Source organism: Protopterus annectens, chromosome 2.part0 (assembly GCF_019279795.1).
Source record: "Protopterus annectens isolate FY-2018-M chromosome 2.part0, PAN1.0, whole genome shotgun sequence".
NCBI classification, from domain to species: Eukaryota; Metazoa; Chordata; order Ceratodontiformes; family Protopteridae; genus Protopterus; species Protopterus annectens.
In genome coordinates, this window is record NC_056728.1 from 1,996,448,058 (window position 1) to 1,996,473,002 (window position 24,945).

Genomic DNA, 24,945 nt, shown 5'->3' on the forward strand with positions numbered 1-24,945 from the left:
TCCTTTCTAAAACTACATATTCATTAATACATAAGGTTTTTATTCTGGCCCAAACTGAGTTAATAACCCCCCCCCATCTTGGCAATATACATTTATTTCACCAATTTTAAAACCTAATAAAGATCCAACTAGATGTTCTTCATATCGACCCATCTCATTACTTAATGTTGATTATAAAATGTTTATGAGTATTTTTGCTGATAGATTGAAGACAATTATCCCCGCCATTATAGACATAGATCAGACGGGCTTCATTGTAAATAGAAATACCTTTGATAATATAAGAAGAACTTTAACATTAATTGATTTTGCAAATAGGAAAAAGAAAGATTTAACACTTATTAGTCTTGATATAGGTTCAGCATTTGATTCAGTAAGTTGGGACTATCTGTTTACCTTACTGAAGTGCACAAATTTCTCTGATGCATTTGTAAATTTAATTGAGCATTTATACAAAGGAACGCTGGCTTATATTAAGGTAGGAACATATGTTTCACAAAAAATACCCATTCTTAAAGGTACAAAGCAAGGATGTCCACTTTCTCCACTATTATTCACTTTAGTAATGGAGCCTTGAGCTAATTTGATTAGAAACAGTACTGACATAGAGGGTTTTGAAATAGAAGAAAATACAACATCAAAAATTCAACTTTTTGCAGATGATGTTCTAATTACATCAGCAGGATCTAATTCTTCTATGCAGTCTTTATTTGATAAAATGATGAATTTTAAAAGTATTTCTGGTTTAATATTCAATGAAGAAAAACTAAAATACTACCTATATATACACGAAAAATACTCTCATTAGTGATTTTACTAAATATGTACCCAACTCAGGTCAGATAACTTATTTAGGTATAATACTATCTAAAGATATTAAATCTATTATATATAATAACTATAATACCTGTTTTCTTAATATACAAAATCTTTTAATACCTGGAATAATATGTTTTTACTATGGAGGAGAGACTTACAATTATTAAAATGATAATATTCCCCAAGATTTTATACTTAATACAATCAATAATACTTTCACCTACAAAAATAACTATCAAGAAACTGAATACACTAATGTTAAATTTCTTATGGGCACCTAATAGACCTAGGATTGCATTAAAGAAACATACTCATAGCTGGTCTCAAGGGGGTATTTCTTTTCCAGACTTTAATTTATATATTATCTCTTCTATTATAAAAGTTATTACTTTATTAATAGATCGGTCATATGTCGCAAAATGGAAAGATTATTGGGAGCTAATTAGTATGCACTTCATGAAAATCTCCTTAACACATAAAAATATGATTATAAATAACTCCATGTTGTGGTTGCTAAAGGAATTTTGTACTTCACCTATTACACCTAAACATATGGTCTGTTACCCATTAAATATTATTATTAGTTATCGTAACTTTATATTCATGCACCCTAAGTATAGGGAATGGAATTTTATTGTATTCCTATAATTTATACTCAGGGTATGCTTATGTCATCTACTTCTGAAGGAGCTCATTTAGCTATAGATAATAATATAAAGTACTGGTATCAGCTGATATCTGATAATAAAGTTAAAATCTAGATTTCTTAAAACAAGAATTTGATCTAAGAGAAACTTGCTGGTTAGAGGTTCAGATCTTTAGACAACATCTTATTGATAGAATAGATCTAATGTCTATAACAGTTAAAGAATCTATTCCAAAACTGATTGATTACTTGATAATAAATTTACAGCATAAAGTTTCTGATAAAGGTAAACTTTCATATATACATAAAATTATCAGACAAGAAACTTTTTACAATGTGGATTCATACTGGAATTATTTCACCTCTATTAATGGGGACCCACCAACTCAACAAGATAAACAATATATATTGGAATCTGCTTATAGAACTACATCTTCCATTGTCTGGAGACTTTATACATGGAAATTTTTACATAGATCTTTTATACACCTTTGATGATGAATAAAATTAATAATAAAGATAATCTATGTAAGAGATGTAATGTAGAAATTAATGCTGACTGGGCTCATATGTTTTATGACTGTATGAAGTTGAAAGAATACTGGAAGTCAATTAATGAATTTTTGCAGGCTCTTTTACAGATAATTTCATTATTTCTAAGTCTCTTATATTATTCAACACACCTGTACCTCAATGCGTTAAAAAGATTAAGCTTCCCTTGTTATGGTCTATCCTAGCAGTGGCTAGGAAAATAATAACTAGAAATTGGATTTGAGATACACCTCCTTCGTTCAATGAATTTAAAAATGTTATGAATATAATGTGTCATATGGAAATAAGCACAATTAGAATGAGAACAACTAGAAAAACATCACATTTTATTGTATGGGATAATTTACAAAATTTGTTAAAAAAATTCTAATTTCAATAGCACAGTATTTTAGTTTAATTAATTGATCTGATTGTAGTGGATGTCTTTGTAAATACTTTAGTTGTTTTGTTGAATATTATAATAATACCTATTTTTAATTATTTGTATACAATTGTTATGATATTTCTCTTATATGTTAAAACAATAAACTTGTTTTAAAAAAAAAAGAAAATGACTTTTCATTCTTTGTGATGTAGAAATCTGGTTAACTGAGTTACTAAGGTTTAGTTCTAAAATGTTTAAATTTAAAAACATGAAAAAGTAGAACATCTTTTTTTTTTGTTTGTTTTTTTGTTACAATGAAGCACCCCCCGCAGGAAAAAAAGGCAACTCCCAAAAGTTCACCACTGCCTCGTACAATCCAAAAGAATACAATTAAATTAACTACAATGGTTGTCTTTCCAACAAAAGACCCAAGGTAAAAAAGAACATTGTAGAGTAGGAGAACATCACTGAAATTCTAAGTTTATTTTTTCATCTCCTACTCTAATACTTTCGTTATAGATGTTTCCAAAATATAGTTTCATTTGCAGAGCTATAATCTGAACAAATAAATGTCTATGGCTATTAAATTCATTACGATATCTGTCCATCCATCACTCTACCCAGACATCCAATCAGACAAACAGTATCTATTATAACTACATATATTTTTAGTAAACGCATTTTTATGTGACGTTGATGGCCTTTACATGTCAAAGTCTACTCTGTTACACTTCATGTCTGCCAAGTATGCTATCATGATTATATGTTCTTTGGTTACCATTCCCATTTGTTGACATCCCAAATATATACCACAACATGTTGGAAATGTGAATGTTAACCTACTACTATGAATGCACTGAAAAACAACATTGGCACATGTACAACTGAAAACAGCAAGAACAAACAAAAAAAAAGATAAAATTTATTTTTTACAGAATGCACGTCCCCCTGCACACCTCATGTGGAGAGGTACTTCCCCCACAACCCCTGCTAATTATACACACTATCTCTAAGATCACATAAAATCAGGGAAGGGGAATATTCCCAACCCCAGAGGTGTGTAAACAGACCAAAAGCAGTTGACTAAACAGATATTTACCAAACATACTGTCGACCGAATCATCTGCATACACTAACACATACAGAATTGCAATGGTGACTTATCATTATAAATATGGAATGTTCTAATTTATGACTTGATGGTCAATTTTTTGTCATGGGGGAAAACTCTGAACTCTTAGAAGATTCTGTGAACTAGTATAAGAGTTCAATTAATGTGACCATAACTTCCTGCAGACAATAACCATTTATAAATTACAACAGCTGCTGGGCTGAGTATTCTCCCTTTTAAATTATTTCACCTGCTGGATTATCACCTTTATAAGATACCTCTGATTATGGTCCATTACAACATGTGTTCTCAAAAATATATGATTTACTATGCATATGATATAGAGTCCTGTTTAGAATATTAGGTTATGTAAATAAGATTAAGGCTGTGACCGGCAGTGTGACTGCAGTGTGCATAATCTGGCATAAATGTGGAACACTATCCCCCTTCAGTTTGTACACATTTAGAGTTTCCTAACATGTTTAACATGTGCAGATCTCTTATGAATATTCATGACATCTATTTCCTAATGGATATGCACAAAGTGAGACTCTCGAGTGGCTAATGCCAGACATTACATTTTTATACTTGTTATTGATCAGTAATTGCATATAGATGCAAAACCTGCTCGTATATTAACCTTTTAATGGGTTAATGGGGACATTTAAAAACTGTGCTACTTTTTTGCATTTGTTCCTGATGCTTGAGTAAAGAAGTTTAAGTGTATGCTGGTAGCATTACAGCCATGCCATATAAATATTTTCAAATTGTTTGTTGAATCAAAAAAACATTAAAAAAAAAGACTTCAGAACATACTTGTCTACTATCCCTTTTTAGCAGAACATTCCTGATTTTGCCTCATATTTATGCCCCACACCTCATAATTTTTTTAACTTTCTGGTTAATTGTTGACGATTACAGTGAATCAATAATATCACACATTAGAGTTCCATAGCTGTTGATCAGAAAGTGCATGTTTTTTTTTCTTAACAAGAAGCATCTTTGCTCGAATTATCAGTTATGGCATAGACAATCATAGATTTATACAACTGATTTGTATAAATGAAAACAAATCATATTGACATATTTTCAGATGCAAACATTATACAATGCTTGTAATTTTCTATACAGTAATTGTCAGTCAAACATTACATAGCTTATTCAATTCCTGCCTTCCCTTAATCCTCATTCCTACTCCAAAACATTATTCTGCATGTATATTTACCACAATTCCCATTTTCTATGTAATTTACTCCCAACTTTTCTAAAGATCCCACATCCAGTTCTTTTATCTCTGTAACTATATTCACTGTTTCTAGTACAGTTGGTTTAGATTTTGATTTCCATTTTCTAGTAATAGCTTCTTGGGCAGCCATCACAATTAAACTCAGCAAGGCCTTACTATGTCTAGGCAATTCCAATTCTGTATTACAGGTAAAAAAAAAAATTGTTTTGTCATACCAATTTGCTCATCAATTATTTCTGACAGATTAGTCTGCAGGTCATTTTTAAGGTCTGCCAACTGATTATACTCTCAAAAAGATGTGCTTCCCCAACATTTGCAATCTATCTGAGGAACAATTCTTTGGAGTTTGCTTGGAGTATAAAAATACATATGTAAACACTTTCAAGCAAAGATCCTACATCTTTTAGACTTTGTTGCATATTTGGGAGCCATATATATTTTTTCCCATTGTTTCTTTGTGAATTGCTTATCCACTCCTTTGTAACCTCCTCTTATTGGTTCCTACAGTTATCATGCAATATTTTATATGCATTTCCAATTATCCTTTTTTAACAGCAGCCTATATTCTAGAGTATATTAAAAAGTCTATTAGTGCTGGCCCTTCACTGAGAATCTCCCTATTTCTTTTTCTTGGCCTATAATCTGATATCAATCCTTGATAGAAAAGGCAATCTCTAGCCTGCAGTCTAAATTAATTATTGGCCTCTTCTCCTTCCATTACCTTGCCTGTCTAATTATTTGCTCCCAACACCTTGTTTCATTTGCCAGTAAATTCCAGCCCCTGTTGTTTATTCTCTTTACCCTTAATTGCAGTCATTCCTATCAGCAGAATCTCATTCTTCCGTTCCCATGTTGACTTAGATCTTAGAAAAATTTCTGCTACTTTTATGAATACAATATTTTGTATGGATATTATTATTCTCCTTAAGGATCTGCATACAAAATCCCAGTCTCTCCTTACTTCTTGAGATGTGTCCCTGTTTCATCATCATTCCTTTCTACTTTGAATTATTGCTTTCGGTTTGCATCACGTTTAGGAGCCTTAACTGTGTAGCTCTGAAATACAAATAATTGTAAAGTACCTTGCTCTATTAGAAGGATCAATTTATCCTGCTTGACTTTTGCTCTCTTCCCCTCCCAGACAAAACCATTCAACTCTTTATTAATTGCTATCCAGAATTTTGCCTCTGTTGATAAAAGTATGCCTGACCTGTGTATAAAACTAAAGAGACTAAAAGCATTTTCACTGTTTGTGGCTTAATCCATACTTCATTTTATCATGTTCCCATAAATGTGGGTATTGCTGATTCAATTTGTGAGTGGGTGCATAGTCTACAGCTATTACTTTTGTTTTATCTTCATCATTTTTATCCTGAAAAGATTTGGAACTGTCTCTGAATTTCAAAATCACTGAAATGTCCTTTTCTGATTTTACCAGGTAAAAAATTATATCTGCAAATAAAGTCAACTTTTCTTGATTACCATACCAATTATATTCTTGAATTTCTGAGTCCATTATTTTGTTTGCTAGTGTGGTTCTAAATATAACACAAATAAAGGGATAAGAGGACACCCCCACCTGGTTCCTCTTCTCAAACCGAACTTATCAGAGAGGAATTCTCCACTTTAATTTTCATCTCTGATCCATCATATAGCCTTCTAATCAGCCTTATAATTTTATCAAGGAATGTAAATGCTTCAATCATCCTACATGTGAAATCTCAGCTAACTCTGTCAACTACTTTTTCTACATCAAGACCCACCAAGAACAGTGGTATTTTCTTACATTCTGTTTTGATCACCATTGTTCTGTTAATTCTGTAATATGTGTGCCACCCCTACACAAAACCACACTAGTTTATAGTTAAATACTAATCGATCTGCCTTTTTGGGCTATTTTAAGCCTAGCTGATTTCCTTCTCAAAGGTGAAAATCAAATCCTGTATTTTGTGGCTGTAAGGTAAGCACCTTAACCATTGTAACAACTCCCAATCCCAAAGTAAACTGCAATGGAAATGTGGGACATTGAACTCAGGACCTCAAGCATGCAAAACATGCACTCTACCGCTGAACTACACCCCCTATAGCTATTAGTTTTGGCATTATCTTTACCATTCTTTTAGCAATTATAGACATGTACACCTTATAATAATGGCTTAGAATCAAATAAAGCTGGATCTGATGGGTCGTACCATCTTTATGTATTACAGCCACCACAGCTTTCTTCCAGGATGTCGGTGCTTCTCCCGTTTTAAAGTACTGTTAGACACAATCTTCCAGATCTTTATCACTTTCTTCTGAACTTCCATGGGAATACCATCTATTCCTGGAGACATTCCTGTAGATTAGTCATATGTCATCATTTTTATCTCATCATCTCCTATCCTAACTGTTAGTAATTGAGCCTCATCTACCTCTAACCTTGGAATATTGAATTCTTCCATAAAAATTCCCATTTGTACTTTTTCTTAATTTCCACATTTCTGCTTTGTATATATTTTCATAAAAGTTCCAAAATATTTCTCATACTTCTACAGGATTTCTGGTCATTTTAATTTTTATAGGCCCAATATGCTTGGTGACAACCCTTTCTACTTTCTGTTGCCTGAGCAATTGTAGAAAAAGCTTTTGTGCTTTGGAGTTATTATCAAAGCTGGAATTTAGTATAGAAAACTGACAAAGAAACCAAGGTATTGGGAGCAAATAACTAGAGAGGGAAAGGTAATAGAATGGGAAGAGGCCAACAATTTATTTGCACTGCAGGTTAGAGATTGTCTTCCATACCAAGGATTGATATCAGAGTATAGACAAAGAGAAAGAAATAGGGGGATTGTAAACAAAATACCAGCACTGGTAGAGTTTGTACTAGAATCTAGAACAGAAGTTGTCATTAAAATGGAATATTTAGTGAAGCATATAAAATATTACATGATAACTAAAAGACTCAATCAGAGGAAGCTAGAAAGGATTGGAAAGAGAGATTCGATAAGCACTTCACAAAGAAACAATAGGAGGGTATTTGTATGTCTCCCAAATATGCAACAAAATCTAGAAGATATAGGATTTCTGCTGGGAAATGTTTACATAGATATTTTTATACTCCAAGTAGACACACGAGAATTTTTACTCAGGTAGACAGCAAGTGTTGGAAGTGTGACAGGGAAGAAAGAAGTACTTGAAAACATATTTTCTGGGAGTATGGTGGGTTGGCAGACTTTAAGGATTCCCTGTGAGATGCACTGTCAGAGACGCTGGGTGGGTGGATTGGTGTGACGAGGGAGATGATTTTTCTAAGCTATAATACAGAATCAGAATTGTCTATACATTGTAAGGCCTTTCTGTGTTTAATTTATTTATTTATTTATTACATTTGCTGACTGGGTTAGTTTGACTGGGGTAGCAGGCCTTTTTCAGCAGAGGCACGGAGAGAAAAGCTCCATAGAGATAACATTTAATTATAGTAAATTGCAAGAAGATATGAACTAATAGCTTTTAACATATGTCAAACTATACAAAATATATATTGGATGCAATAGTAAAACAAGAGTATGATAACTGAAGCAGTTGTACAATAGGTGCTAAAACAAATTCAGTAACAATAAGAGTAAGTAGAGTCAAGATAAAGATAGGTAGTGAGGTAACAGAAATGGCAGGTCAGTCATGGGGGGATGAGTGCACTGGTTGGACCAGAGTCCTTTTAGGTACTCTTTGGTAGTTGTTTTGAACTGGTCGGGTAGTTTAATAGCTCTAATTGCTAATGGTAATTTGTTCCAAGAGGCTGAAGGATTGAAGCTGTAGAGGTTGCAGACTGTTTTTGTTTTTGGACTGTGGATTTGCAATAGGTTCAGGTCTGAGCTGGAAATAGACTTATTTGGGTGATATAGGGAAATAAGGGAAGAGAGGTTAGGACAGAAGGATAGCCAGTATAGGATGGAATGAATAATCTGAAGTTGATTGAGAAGGAGCTGATGAGGAGGTTCTAGCCAGCTTAGGTGTTTAGAGAGAGACAATGATGGTAATTGTAGGTTTGGTGTGCTACAACTCTTGCCATCTTATTGTAGGTTGAAATCAGCTTTGCTAAGAGGGATGAGTTAAGATTGGTTAGGATTTGAGAGCCATATAATAGGGTAGGTAGGAGATAGGCTTGAGAGAGGGTTAATTTAGCTATAGTAGTGAGGAACCTTTTGTTCCTATACAGGAGGCTGAGTTTTTGATGTGTCTTCCTTACACAATTGTTTGCAAGTCGAACTTAAGTTAGCCATCTATGGTAATCCCAAGGAGTTTTGTGCTAGTTTCAGCATCTATACGAGTGTTATTTAGACATAGAATGGTGAATGTCTATTTGACATGAATGAAGTTTTTGGAAAAAAAAGTAAGATCTTAGTTTTCTTAGGGTTTAGAATAAGCTGGTTGTTAGACAGCCAAGTTTCTACTGAGTTAAAGGAAGTCTGTGTAACTGTGAGAAGGAAAGATGAAGTATCAGCAGTAGTGATAACTGTAGAGTCATCTGAATACTGTATAGGGATGATAGAGGACAGGAAGTATAGAGATGATTTGTAAAGATATTGAAGAGCAATGGGTCGAGAATGGATCCCTAGGGGATGCCCATTTTGACTGGTATTGGGCGGGAGAGCTGACTGCCACTTTACTGATTGAAGTCAGTCAGCTAAATAGCTAGTAAACCAGGCAATAGTGGAGGTAGAGAAGTTAAGGTCAGTCAGTTTATTAAGGGGAAGAGGGTGAGATACCATATTAAATGCTTTTGATAGGTCCAGGAATAAACAGAATACTAGTTTTCTTTGGTCACTTGCCAAGGCGATGGTGTTAATGAAGAATAGGAGGGCAGTGATGGTGCTATGGTTAGGGAAGGAGCCATGTTGTGTGGGTGTGGGCAGGTTTCCATGTAGTAGGTGTTGCATGACTTGTTTATTGATGCATTTTACAAGCACTTTGTGGGGAGGAGAAAGTATGGCATTAGGTCTGAAATTTGAGATTTCAGAGGAGTTACGTCCTTTGTGAATAGGTATAGAGTAAAATTGTTTCCAATTAGTGGGGACCTTAGATTCAGTGATAGAGTGGTTTATCAATATATATAGAGAGTTTGCAGCAACCTGGAAGAAATGAGGAGGGATATTATCAGTGGATGCAGAACAAGGTTTAAGTTTGAAGAGTAGTGATTTTATATAGTTTGTAGGTACTCAGGGAGAAAGTGTTAAAAGTCTTTAGAGAAGGAGATGGTGTGGGAGACTGTGTAGAGTTAGTTGAGGGGGGGATAGAATTTACCATCTTTGAGATCGATTCAATGAAGTAAGAGTTGAAAGTATTTGCTACTTCATTTGATGTTTTGGTTGGGCTGGGGTTGTGACATGAGGGGTTCCCAGGGTGCCTTATAAGATTAATAGAATTCCAAATCTTTTTGGGGTTAGTTGTTTGTGCTGAGAGAGGTTTATGATAGAAATATTTTTTGTCTTTGCTGATATGCTGTTTAGTTAGATTTCTAAGGTCTCTGTACCTTTGTAGGTGGATGGGGTATTTTGTTTTTACCTGTAGTTTCCACATTTTGTCTCTAGTTTTCATTTATGAGCGAGTGGGATTAGTTAGCCATGGGGATATGTTAGATTTAACCCGTATTGTGCTTAGAGGTGCAAGAGAGTTCAGGATGCTTAAGAAGTTAGTGTTAAATGAGTGGACAGCTGCATCAAGGGGAAGTTCCTTTAGGTGAGTCCAGTTTATTCTGGAGAGGAGAGAGTTAAACGTATTAGGGCAGAAGTTAGTCTACAGCAGGTTATATATCTATTAGTCTTAGAGAAATGGGGGGTCCAAGAACTTTTACTAGGGAGTGGTCACTCAGGGAGTCAGGAAGGGTTGCTGGGTTATGATATTTGTGGGGGTCTGAAACTAATATCCAGCCGATAAGAGAACTGGAGTTATGAGTTTTATGTATATGGGTGGGAGAGGAGATAAGTTGTGTAAATCCATGGGTGTAGTAGAATTTGGAGCACAGAGAGGCAGCCAATGTATGTTAGCTTCCCCTAAGATAATGGTTTCAATTGGAATGTGCTGAATGAGGTAAGCAGGGATATTTTCCAGGAGAGGGATATAGTCCCCTGATGGGATGTAGATGGCTGTTATGGTAATAGTGGTGTAGTTATTAGGTCTAAAGTTAGCAGTTAGGATTTCAGCTGGTGGGAAGGATGGGAGGGGGTTGTCAGGACAAGTAAGGATGAGATGGCTAGAGTAGACTATTGCTACTCCACCCCCTTTTTTCTTTTGATGATCAAGTTGATGTATGTTATAGCCTAGAAGAAGTATATCACTGTTGTGGTTTCAACCATGTTTCAGTAAGGGTGATGATGTCAGGTTATTGTTGTCTATCCAGGCATGGAATTCACTGGTTTTATTAATTATACTTCTAATTTTCATTGAGTAGAAGGATATGCACTTTTTGGAGGGATAGGGGAGGTTGTGGTGGAATGGGTTATGGAATTGTCATGGGTGAGGCTATTTTGGCCTGGGTTGGGATGGATGCCACCCGATAGTAGTATGGTAGTAGGGAGGGGGTAGGTGTTGAGATTAGATGGATAATGGAAGCAGAACTTAACTTTGTGTTTGGTGAGGGTTGGGGAGATGGAGAAATATTTATCTTTGGAAGTTGAGTATTGATTGGAAAAATGGATGAGAAGATAGTAACAGATTGTAGTGGATGAGGCAGAGATTATTTGGAGTTTTGGTAGGTAGAAAATATAGAGATGTTAGATGTGAATTATAGGTGGTAAGAAAGAAAAGGAAAAACAAGAGAGGGGTGGAGATAAGGTTTTGTGTTATGAAGGCCATGTGGAGAAACAGAAAGATAATTAGTGGATATTAGGAGTCTGAGATAGAGAAAGGTAGTAATTTGGAAAATAGTCATATTTGGGGCAGACGTTAGTGTGAGTTGTAAAGCAAAGCTGAAATAGAGGAAAGTAGTAGGCGAATATATAAGGTGTGAGCAAGTTATGCAAAAGCTAGAAGTAAGTGTATAGGAACAGGAAGAAGTGGGGCTGAGGGAGAGAAGATAATGGGAGGATAACTATAAAGGAAATGATATGGGGGAGGGTGGGAATGGGAGTAGGTAGAGGAGCACAGTGAGCCCGAGCGCAGTGACGGCAAATGGAGTGGGGCTGCACCTGAGAGAGGGACAAATAAAAAAGCAAGACGTCATAGAGTAGAAATGAGCTGTAAAGATGATGGGAGGTTGCTGGTCTGGTGCGAGGATTAAATGTCCAGGCAGTTAACAACAGTTAGCTATACAGAAAATGAACAAAAAAAAAAGCTTCTCAACACACAATAGAAATTGGAATATACGAGTGGTTTAAACTTCTCCTGAGTTGCAGGGAACTCAGTGGGTTTTCAGGTGCAGAACAGTTTGTGGCTGATTAAGCCGAGGCTTAGCAGGGTGATTTAGTCACAGCCCTGGGAGTATGCACACAGTAGGCCAATAAAAATTGGAATATACATGTGGTTTTAACTTTTCCTGGGTTGCAGGGAGCTCAGTGGGTTTTCAGATACAGAACAGTTTGTGGCCGATTCAGTTGAGGCTTAGCAGGGTGATTTAGATGGACAATGCTGACATCAGATTAATGCAACCAGTTTAGAACTCCGGCATTTACCCATATCACCAGCTCCAGAGAAGAAAGGATAGTAGAGAGAAATAAATAATATATGTAATATACATAAATAATATATGTAATTTAATAATTATGGTGGCTGCCACAAAAAATCAATTACTAGAAAATGGAAATCAAAATTTAAACCAACTATATTAGAAGTAGTGAATATAGTAACAGAGATAAACAGCTGGAATTGAGATCTTTAGAAAAGGGTTGGAGCAAATTACAAAGGAAAAAATGGGAAATGTGCGAATAATACATAGAAGGGAGCAATGAGGTTTAAAAGAAGGCAGAATCTATATGAGCTCTGTAATGTTTGACTGAAAATGATTGGGTATATTACAAGTGATGTATAATGTTTGCAGCTGGGAGTGTGTCAGTATGGTTTGTGTTGTAAAATGGTTGCAACTGGGACTGTGTCGGTGTGGTTCTTTTTCATTTACATACATGTATAATTGCTTATATCGTAAGTGATGGTTTAAAAAAGAGGTTTCTTGTTTAAAAAAGGGGGCAGGAACTGAATAATGTATGTAATGTTGCTTAGGTTATATGATGCATATAGCAATATATGTGAAGTATAATGTTTGTTAATGTTAACTTAATTCAATTTGATTACTTTTGTATATATGTAAATGTGCCTATGTCAGAAGCTGTTGGAAAAAAAGCAGTTGCTTAACAGCCATCTTTCTAAACTCATTCATGTTATCAAGGTAGTCCCTTGTTTTCTCTGTAGCACTTTGCAGTTTGCCTCCTTTTGTTCTGTGAAATTCCCACTTTTCTGCAATACTGTAACCTTTGTCAGTACCTCCAAATAATTCTTGTTACTTCATAACCATATCTCCATTTCTTTTGTTTCCACTCTATTTTTAAGCTCCACTTTCCATTTCTCCCACTTCTTAGCTTCATTTTCTGTAGAAATTTCTATCTTCCCTGATAACTCCTAAATTATTTCCACTACTCGTTCCTTAAAATCTTCTTTGTTTAATAGATAGGTGGGGTTCATAGGTAGGTACTAGGCTATTGGCCCTAGGGCCTATATAAGCCTAGCCAAAAAATGTACCCTGGCTTTCGCCACCCAAGAAAATTATTTTCCTGTGCCCCTGTCGAGCAGAGCCACAGAAGTGATCCCTGGGGTGAATTTCCCATTTCCAATCCAATCATCACTATTTTTCTTGAAGAGTGCTAATGAGGAGTTCTGTTTGACATAGATAGGTAGTCTGTTCCACAGTATGGGAAGTCTCTGGGACATGAATCTATCCCTCCAGCATATTCTGTTTATTGTGGTGACAAGGTTTAGGTCCCTACAGCATGTAGCTCAGAGGGACTGGGATTTCTTTAAGTGGAGCATGTCCAACAGCTCTGGGTTTTACATAGCTTTGTATGTTAGGCAGAGATCGCCCCTGAGTAGGCGATATGCGATGGAGTAAAGCTGTAGTTTTTTTAGATGGTCTGCGTAGGGCATCTGTTTGAGGCTAGTAATCCTCTTTGTGAGGTATTTCTGCGGCCTTTCCAGTTGTTGTAGATGTCTTGTGAGGTACATACCAAAAGCAGCATTGTACTCTATAATGGGTCTAATGAGTGATGAGTAGAGGGGAACAATGACCTCTTTTTTTCTGGATGAGAATCCTTTTGTGATGAGATGAGCCACATAGAAGGATTTCCTGATCACTTTGGCGATGTGATTATCAAAGGAGAGAAGTGCCAGTGTCTCATTTTTATTTCATTACACTGCATTTTTATTTCAGTTATTATTGGCAAGTGATCTGAAATAGTTATTGGGTGCATATTAAAACATTCAATTACAGGCACATGTTCCTATGAAATATAATTTCTGTCTGGCCTAGCCCAGTGTTTGTAACTTGGGTAATAATATGTAAGTTCACTCTGAGCTCCAAATACTGAATTTGCATCTTTCATATCAAACATTTTTATACATTTCTTCAAAAATCTAGCACTGTTGTAAATCAAATTTCAGTCCCCACCTCCAAGTAATATACCCTGCTGAAAGCTAATTATTTCTCCCAGAATGTTCTTAAGCTTCATTATTGCAGTTTTAAGTGTTATATAAATACATGCCAATATAATCCTCCTCCCTTGTCAGTAGCCCATTATTACCACAAATCTAGAATTAGCATTTGTTTGCTCTTCTATCACTATTAGAGCTCATCTAGCAATTATTGTAACTACTCTCCTTTTCCTTTGTCCCAGATATCCTGCTGAATAACCATCCTGAAATCCTTCCTTTATCAGACCCATATGCTTAGTTCTTTACAAATGTATCTCCTATACCATACCTATTTGTAGTCTGCATTTTTAAAATACAGTTCACTACTCTCTCTCTCTTTGTACATATATGTGAGACCATTCACATTTAAAGATAATATAAAAGGTCAGAAAATGCATGTTGATGTTGTTCTCTTAACGTTTAAGTGAGTCAGACCTGCACTCTGACAGCATACATTCAGAAATGCCTTGCTTCATGAATATTCCTTACCCACTCTCTCAGAAGTGATCTTACAAATAATGAATATTCATTACATATTACTTTTTAGTAGGGTTTGTTACTCCATACCTCTGAAGTGTACCTCATTATGAGGAACATTCCTCATTTGGGGTCTTAAATTGTTCATGTGATTAGAAATCCCGCATTGAAAGCTTGTGTCACACATTCAGTGTCAGGAAGTTTTGAACTGATATCCATGATAAAGAGAATTGAATCATATCACCTCATCAAAAGAACTTTTTATAAGTAAAAATGGCATGTTTTAACCATCCTATGAGCTTCCTATGTGACGTTTTGCAAGCTGTTAGTAAGTGTTCCATATTTTACTTGTTTGTTCCATGTTATAAGTGGAAATGTTTTTCATTTTGGAGAAGGAAGATTGAGAGCTATGTTTACCACTCAACCAGAGGGATATTGTTCTATATTATTGCCTGCAATCCCTAGTTTCTTTTAAATTAAAAGGTACTTACTCAACACAATGAAAACATGTACCACTGCATATGTATTTTAGGAATGCAGCAAATCTATGAAAACATATTTCACTCACTTTATATAGAAGAAGCAGCTGGCTATATAGTGGCTATATATAAAACATATTCCATACATATATATACAGTGCAAAAGTGCATTCAAATTAATTTCTGTATTCAACCATAACACTAAAAGTTATTTTTTTTCTTTTTCATTGTTAATTCAATATATTTGAAAAGTCAAAGGCATTTTGACTTTTCCGAAATCCAGATGCAGTTGTGATGCATATATTACGTCAAAACTGATTTTTTTACTGCTTTATTCATTTACTACCAAGGTAAGTATACTTAAGACATTTTTAAGACGAAAATGATAGCACTGGATTTGTTAACCGACATACCAGAATTTCATGGACTGTAAGTGTAAACTGAGACAATAAAATCCAATACTACAACATGCAGGTTATTAGCAGAACATAGAATTAATGGCCTGTGCTATGGAATCATATTAAATTACTCTAGAACCACAGATCAATTTGTGCAGTAATGTAAACTTATTGTGTTGTATTTACGCTTAACAATATCAATGGCATGGCACTTTACCCTGTACCAAAGTGTCATCTTGCATTCAGTTGATGAAGCAATTATTGGACAAAATGCATGCCGTACCCGACAATATTCAGATCAGGATTACAGCACAGTAGCACCACATATTTCTGTTTTTTACTTTTTCTTCACAAAACAACATAGTGTTAGTAAATATCTGATACAGTTTTCACCCTTGATTATGAAACTAGAATGTGATAATGAAAGTAATACATGTTGTATTCAAAAGGATGTACTGAGCGATATAACAGATGCATTTTACTAATGCCATTTTAAATGCTTTATATGAATGTACATTTTATTTACAAATGCCTGAGATGTTTGTGCAAATTCATATTTCTGTAGTATACTTGTTTGAAAGATAATGTCAGAAGGACCACATAAGTACACCAGCTCTACCTACAATGCATATAGATAGTGAAAATAATATAGAGATTCACTGAGAACCTATTAGATGCTGAGATTTTACAGATGTCTGTTAGGAATGCTGTAATAGAAATTATTGATTTTAGAAATTTTCTTATAGCAGCCTTTGTTTCCTGTTGCACTTTTAACCTGAAGTGGCATATACTGAACACCAACAAATATTACTCAGCAGATATTGATCTGGAGGTCAACTCAATTTTACAGTTTTTACAAAAAAGGACCACACAAATGATCTGTGCTTCACTGCAACTTTTCTCTTTTATTCATCTAATGTTTCATAATTCTGTATGTCATACATATGGCCAATTTGATGAAAGTCAAGCATAATGTGAAATATGTATATAGATGTGTTAATTTCTGTAAAAAGGAAAAGTGATAGTTGGGTGGAAATCTGTTATATTTATGTAAAGTCTATTTTGTTTTCATTCTGAAAAATGCGGTTAAAAGAAACAAATTCAGATTTTACACTTATTTAACAGTTCTATTCCACAGAATTCTATATTATTTCAGATTCTATTCTAAGAAGGCTTTCTCTGAAAGATTCCCCTGGATTCAGCAAGCAGCTGTGCAAGAATAAGTTATTCCTGCATGGCAGGGACCGCTCTTGTTCAGCATGGCAGCATGCCATGCATATGTATGAAGGTGAGCTGCCGTGCTCTAAAACAGACTCGGTTCCTTGTACAAGCGCAGGGCATGTGTCTGAGAGCAGAGCTCTCACAATACACATGCCCCTTGCACTTCAGAATTGCCTTTCGGCAATTTAAAACAAGCGAGAATCCTCATAGCATCCCCAATCCATTAGGATAAGAAATCTTGTCAAAGCTATAAGGGCCAATTGTCCCTACCAAGGTAAAAGTTGATAGAATAACACACTTAGCATATGCACATAGCGCACACCTCCCAACCCGTCAAAGTAAGGAATGTGGACAAAGCCAAAAGGGACAATCATCCCACAAAGCAGAAAGTTGATGAAATAACAGGTTAAGCATTAGCAGGGATATTCTGAAGTGTACAAATAAAAAAACACAACAAATAACTTTTTTTTATAAATGCGATAAAATTTAGGCATAGCTGAGCAGGTGTGCCCTTTGTTTAGCTATGCTTAGTCCAGTTTAAACAGCCCAAGAAGTTAAATAGCAAGAGACATCTAGTTTATGCAATACTGCAATAGTGTAGTGGTTAGAGTGTACAATTTGTAAACAGCCATTCCCAGTTCAATCCCCACTGTTACCAATTTGCATTTTACATGTGAAAGCAGTACATAAACATTTTTTTTATAATTAGCTACTAAATAACATATATTTTTTAACCAGAGTACTGTAGTAGGTCCAGATGTAAGATGTCAGTTTAATAAAGTTGTGAAATCCCCAAATAAACACAAGTGCCCCATACAGTATAGTCACACATGAATAGATTTAATGAAAGCACATTGAGGGATGTCAGGGACAGTAAACAAATTTATAATATGAAATGAATGATGAATCAATCCCATATAGCAGAAAAAATAAGCAATGTTAAGCATTGCACAGCTCTGGTTATCAGGTTTAAACATTGTGTAAATATGACAGCTAAGCAATGAGTAGTCCAGCTAAGTGGATTTGCCCATTGGTAAGCAGTGCTGAACCTGTCCCATTAAGAACTGCCGACCTTAGCTAAACAGGTTTGCCCGTAGCTTAGCTTAGCTCAGCATATTAAAAACCATCCAGTCATGGCAAAAGGTGGGAAATTGGCCATATTTAAACTCTGCAGGTGAGAATACAGCTCATAACTGGTTGCAGCTTCCCACTGTAGGCAGTATGGCAGGTGTTGGTGAGGGCATGCGCTTCTGGGCACAGCGCTGGGGCATACAGGAATCCAAGGTCATGGTAGGACTACTGGTAAATAACCATGATGAGTGACTGCTGCAGGGCCAGTACCAGGGCTCCCATTATAAAGCTGAAGCCTGGGACCATCTCACCTATGATCTCACCAGTGCCACTGGTATCCCTCAGACTGGTGAGCAGGTCCGGCACCACTATGCAGATTTGAAGAGGAAAATGAGGGGGCTCCTGGATGAGTGGGTCCAAGAAGCAAGGCAGAGGGGTGATGTCCCAGCAGTGTGTAATTATTCATGTCATTAACTGTTTACCAAAGTCCAGCCTGTATATGTGATGGATAGGTATGGCTAAATATTTCTCTATTCCCTTTACAGCTGCAGCTGAGCAGACTGTGAATTAGGAAGCCCATTCTAGTAGGCTGCAAAGGCTGTGTCATGACGCTGGTGAGTAACAATCCTGCTTGTAGTAGTGATACCAAATAAATATAAAGTAGTAGAAAGTCACCTGGCAGTATAAAAAACTGTGTATGGGTTGTACTAAATAAATGAGACAATATGACAGCTATAGTCCCATACAGGTGATATTTCAATAAAACTGTAACTGCCTGGCAATAAAATTCTAAATCCTGGACTGGTTGTGTTTACTCTGGTATTGTATGGCATTTAGTGTTGCAGTCTCTGAATAGTAATGTTGTGTTAACCACTTTTACCCACACTGTGCTACATAAAAAATATATCTAGGAATGTCTGCATAAGACTGTTGTAAGTACAAGGTATGACTGTACAACCAAGGGAGACTTAGACAGAAAACACTGAAGTAGCAGGCAGCTCACTCTGATGAAACTCAAATTGTTATACTTTTAGTAGACACAGCCATGGTTCGAATCCTGGCAGTGGTAGTAAGCTGTATACATAATTATACCCATCAGCTGTACAGATTTTCCCAGAATGTGCAGATATTTGGCTCATATTTTTGGCCTGTTCCTATTTTTTTCTGGCAAATCAGTGGGATGATCTCAGAATTGTAGTCACCAAATAATGACATACATTTGAGTGTCAGACTTCAAATCCTTCAGAAATTTTATATTACAACAAATCCTGTTACTCTAGCAACTGTCTAAAAGTTTATTTTATTTTATTTATTTTTATTTTATTTTACTTTTGTTGAGTGGGATAGTCTAACTGGATATATGTCCATTTTCAGTAGAGTCCCAGGGAGATAAGCTCCAAGAGATTATCATACTACAAACATTTTGGTAACAAGTTGTTATACAGATAAATACTAGAAATGTCAACAGTTCAGAAATTTCCACAGTTTATACAAAATCTTGTTGCAAGCATTAGATAAGATATTATAGGCTTTGTATACAATAGACTTTACTAGTAACTAGTTGTTATATAGAATACATACTTCAAATTTCAACAGTTCAAAAAGTATAACAGTTTATACAAATCTTGTTGCAAGCCTTAGGCAAGATATTTTAGACTTTATATACAGAAGAATTGAACTAGGTATGTTAAATTATCTCTATTAGGATAAGATATATATTTGCCAAGGATAGGCCTTGATAGAGAAATGTGCAGACAGAGCAGGCATTAGGTCTGTAGTGAGGGTAACAGAGATACAAGCTGAGATTAGTCTGGATTTGTACAGGGACATAATGTGTTTTAAGATAGAGTTTGAGATTGTGCTTAAAAAGTATAAAAGAAGACAGTGATATTAGTTCATGAGAGAGTTGGTTCCAATATTTTCCAACTGCATTAGAGAACAGAGCATCTCCTGCCATGTTGTTAGATTTACATGTTGATACAAGTAGTTTATTAGATGAGTGTAAAGTCTTAAGGTTTTTATATTGGGTAATGATGTTAGAAAGTATTGAGGTATTATTAGGTTGGAAGAGGGTCTTGTGGGCAATGGTGAGTTGGTTAAAGTGAAATTGATTCTGAAGCTCTAACCATCCTGTTTCAGGTTATAGCAGTGATGGGTCCTGAAGGGGGAAGCAGTAACAAATCTTGCAATGCTGATGTATGAGTTGGCTAGCTTGTTAAGGTTATTTTTTGACAAGTTAGTATATATTGAAAAAGCACAGAGAAGTGTGGAGATAAGGTGAGAATGGGCAATAGTGGCTCGAGCTAGTGGGGAGAGGAAGTGTTTAATCCTATAAAGGGTGCCTAGTTTCCTGCTGACAGTTTTTATGGTATTGTTGATATGGGTTTCAAAGTTCAGGTTGTTATCAATGGTTACCCCTAGAAGTTTAGTTGTTGGATCAGGAGATATGAATATACCATTATTGGATAAGACTGAAAAATTCATTGGGAGTGACTTACAGGTAGGAATGAAGAGGAGCTGTTTAGTTTTTGGGGGGTTCAAGAGCAGGCAGCATTGTAGAAACCAGTTTTCTGTTGTATTTAACATTTTATGAGTTATAGTCTGCAGTTGGGATTGAGAATTAGCTGAGCAGATTATTGTCGAATCATCTGTGTATTGTACACAGTTAGCTGGAGGAATAGCTAGGTTAAGGTCATTGATAAATAATGAGAAAAGGAGGGGGGCCAATATGGAGCCCTGAGGAACACTTAGGGTAACAGAGAGATGAGATGATAGGTTGTTGTCCCATAGCATTGCCTGTTGTCTATTTTCCAGGTAGGACTGGAACCATTTTATAGTCATTGTATCCAGAGAAAAGGATTTTAGTATATTAATAAGTCGATGATGGTTGACCATGTCAAATGCTTTTGAAAGGTTGATGAAGAGTGCTGAAGAGAGAAGATTGTTATTACAGTTATTATTGATGCAGTCAGTGAAGGATAGGATTGCAGTTGTACTGTGGAAAGGCCTGACGCCATGTTGACATTTCACCAATAAATTGTTTTGAAATAGATGGTCTAGTAACTGTCTATGGATGCACTTTTCCATTATTTTAGCTAAGGGGGAGAGTAGTGCTATAGGACGATAGAATATTCAATGGAGTTTCCACCCTTGTGTAGATAATGTGTGAGATTTTCCAGATGGTGGGAATAGTGCTTTCTTGTATGGTTCTATTTATCAACAGTGATACAGGATATGCTATGGCTTTGGCTGCCTTTTGCATCTGAAGAAGGCTAAATAGCCGAAAGCGCTTATCGTTTTATCACCATGGAATTCTAATGCTGGTTTTACTTTTTCCATTAAATTTGTTTGCTGTTTGACACAGGACTTTATCATGGTGGATTTTTGCTGTGGCGGAATACCAGAGGTTTTTTTTTACCTATATATCTAGACAAAAATCCTTTACCCCAAACCAAACTACCTTTAAAATCACCCGCAACAAAAACATTTTTGATCCAGCAAACTTTAAAGCAGAACTTCAAGATTGTGACTGGTCACCCTTAAGGCACCTCCCACTTGATGAAGCAGTATGCTATTTTAACTCCAAATTCTTACAAATTCTCAAATTCCATGCCCCTCATGCCTTATAAGAACTAGAAGCAAAGCAGCCCCATGGCTTACTAAAGAAACTAGACAACAAATCATACAAAGAAATAAAATCTGGTCCAAATGGAGAAACACTAAAGACCCAATTGATCGGCAGTACTTTAGACAGCTAAGAAATGCCACCAAAAATCAATAGTTCAGGATAAAAAAAACTATTACTTTAAAGTCCAGAAAAGCACCATAATCAACCCCAAACCTTCTGGTCAGGCATAAATAGACTTTTACATCCAGGCCACTCTAAAACACCAACCCCATCAGGTCTCTCTCTAAACACTCCATACCAGATTGCTGATGCTTTCAATACCTTTTTCACTGAAACTGTCCAATCTCTAACTAACACCTTACCACCTGTTAACTCTACCCTCTCATTCTCCCTAACAACCATACCATCTACCTTTCACTTACAATCTATTCCTACAACCTTCATCTACACTCTACTTCATAAACTTAAACCTTGTACTCCGTCAGCTGATCTCCTACCACCTGAATACCTTCAAACTGCTGCAAATGTTCTTGCCTATCCCATTTTTATCCTAATCAATAGAACCATAACTGAATGCTCCATTCCTTCTCTCTGGAAAATCTCTCACATAAATCCACTTCACAAGGGTGGTAACTCAACTGAACTCTCTAACTTTCGGCCTATAGCCCTACTCTCTCCACTTGCCAAAATCATGGAAAAATGCATCTATCAACAATTTCTTGAACACATTCTCCAAAATAACATTCTAGCTGTCAACATGGTTTTAGACCATTCCATGGTACCACCACTGCTCTCCTATCCTTTACAGACTGCATCAATAAACATCGTAACAATAACATGCTCTCTTCTGCACTCTTCATTGACCTATCTAAAGCTTTTGATATGGTTAACCATCAAATACTTCTCAACATACTCAGGTCATTCTCACTTGACACACAGGCATTACAATGGTTCAAGTCCTACTTACACAATAGACAGCAGGCTATCCTTTGGGATAATAACCTATCCAAACATCTCCCTATTAGCCTTGCTGTCCCTCAAGGCATTATCCTGGGACCTCTACTCTTCTCCATATTCATTAACAACCTTTCTATAAATTTACCTCTACCTACCTGCATACAATATGCAGATGACTCCACTTTGATTTGTAAAGCCTCGTCTTCATCTGAACTCCAATCCCTCACCCAAACAGTACTTAACCTAGTAGAAAACTGGTTCCAACAATGTTGCCTACTCTTAAATGCCAAAAAAAACCCCACAAACTATTACTATTTACTCCAACTATTAAATCCTCCCCAATAGATTTCTCTATTACATCAACCGATGGTACAATCATAGCTCCTGACCCAGCTACCAAACTCTTAGGTGTAATGATTGACCACAACCTCAACTTTGACTCTCATATTAATGCTACTATTAAAACAGTAAACAGAAAACTTGGATCCTTGTATAGGATAAAACCTTTTCTCAGCCCAGAAGCCAGATCTACTATTGCCCAGACCCATCTGATCTCCACCCTCCCCTATGCCTCACCCATTTATACTAATCTTTCCAAAAGCAACCTGAATAAATTGACCCCTTCTTATAATAATATTGCAAGGTTTGCTACTGGGTACACATTTAGGTTCATAGGTTCATAGGTTAATACTAGGCTATCTGCCCTGGGGCAATTATAAGCCTAGCCCAATTCTGTATGGCTTACACCACCCCTTGATTTGAGTATACTGTGCCCTTTTTAAGGTTTAGTTTACTGTGCCTCTGTCTAATAGTGACACGGGAGTAATCCCTGGGACAAACCTACGATCCCCCATCCACTTATCGAGATTTTTCTTGAAGAGATTCAGTGAGGTGCTCTGCCTCACATGAACTGGAATTCTATTCCAGAGCGAAGGGAGCCTCTGGGTTATGAACCTGTCCCTCCAGCAAGTTCTATTTATTTCTGTGCTGAGGTTCAAGTCCCTTGAGCGTGTGGCTCTAAGGGATTTAGATTTACTGAGGTGGAGCATGTCCATTAATTCTGGATTTGACATAGCTTTGTATCTCAGGCATAGATCGCCTCGAAGTAGGCGGTATGCAACTGAGTAGAGCTGGAGTTTTTTTAACCGAGCAGCATATGGCATCTGTTTGAGACCCTTGATCCTCTTGGTGAGATACTTTTGGGGTCTTTCTAATTGCTGCAGGTGTCGGGTAAGGTACATCCCAAAAGGGGCATTGTATTCTATGATGGGCCTGATGAGGGATGACTAATGGGGCACGATTACCTCTCTTCATCTAGATGTGAAACCCTTCGTGATGATGTGGGCTATGTAGAAGGTCTTTCTAACTTTCTAACCACTTTGGCAATGTGGTTTTCAAAGGAGAGATTGCTATCAACTTGGGTCCCCAGGTCCCTAATAACTTTCTCTGTACTTAATGGGTTTCTGCCTATGTGGTAGTTTGTGGGCACATTGTTTTTGCCAAAGGGTATGACTATACATTTTTTGGCATTTAGCTTTAAACCATGGTGCTGGCACCAGTCATTTGTCTCTGTGAGACCTTTTTGAAGGATGTTTGTGTCAGCTGGAGAGTTGATTATGGCGCCCAGTTTGCAGTCGTCTGCGAACTTGGCGAGCAATAGTCCTCCCACATTTGCCTGTACCTCGGAAAAGTATATACCGAACAAGAGTGGTCTTAGGACAGAACCCTGTGGGATGCCACTTGTGACCGGTTTCGAGTCTGACATGGCTCCAGCAACTCTCACTCTGTGGGTTCTGTCTTTGAGCCAGTTTGCGACCCATCTTGTGACATAGGGGTTTATATTTAAGCTGGATAGCTTATCTATGATGCCCAAATGGGGTATTGTGTCAAATGCCTTTGCAAGGTCCAGATAGGCTGTGTGGACTACCTTCCCTTCATCTATGGCTTTGGTGACAGTTTCAAAGAAGTCAACCAGGTTCAAAAGGCAGGATCTGCCCTTGACAAAGCCAAACTGGGTAGGATCTAGTGTCTGTAGGTCCCCAATGTCTTTGTTTATGAGCTCCATGGTGATCCTCTCCATAGCCTTGCAGACTAAGCTAGTCATGCTTATGGGGCGATAGTTTCCAGGGTCCGTAGAGGCTCCACCTTTGTGGAGTGGGACCACTGTTGCTGTACGCCATTCTGTGGGCACATATCCTGTAGTGAGGCTGAGATTGTATAGCTGTCTTATTTGAGGGATTAGTTCCTCTTGGAGTTCATGTAGGATGTAACCTGGGACGCCATCTGGTCCCATGGAAGCAGTGTTATTTGCTTTGGAGAGGG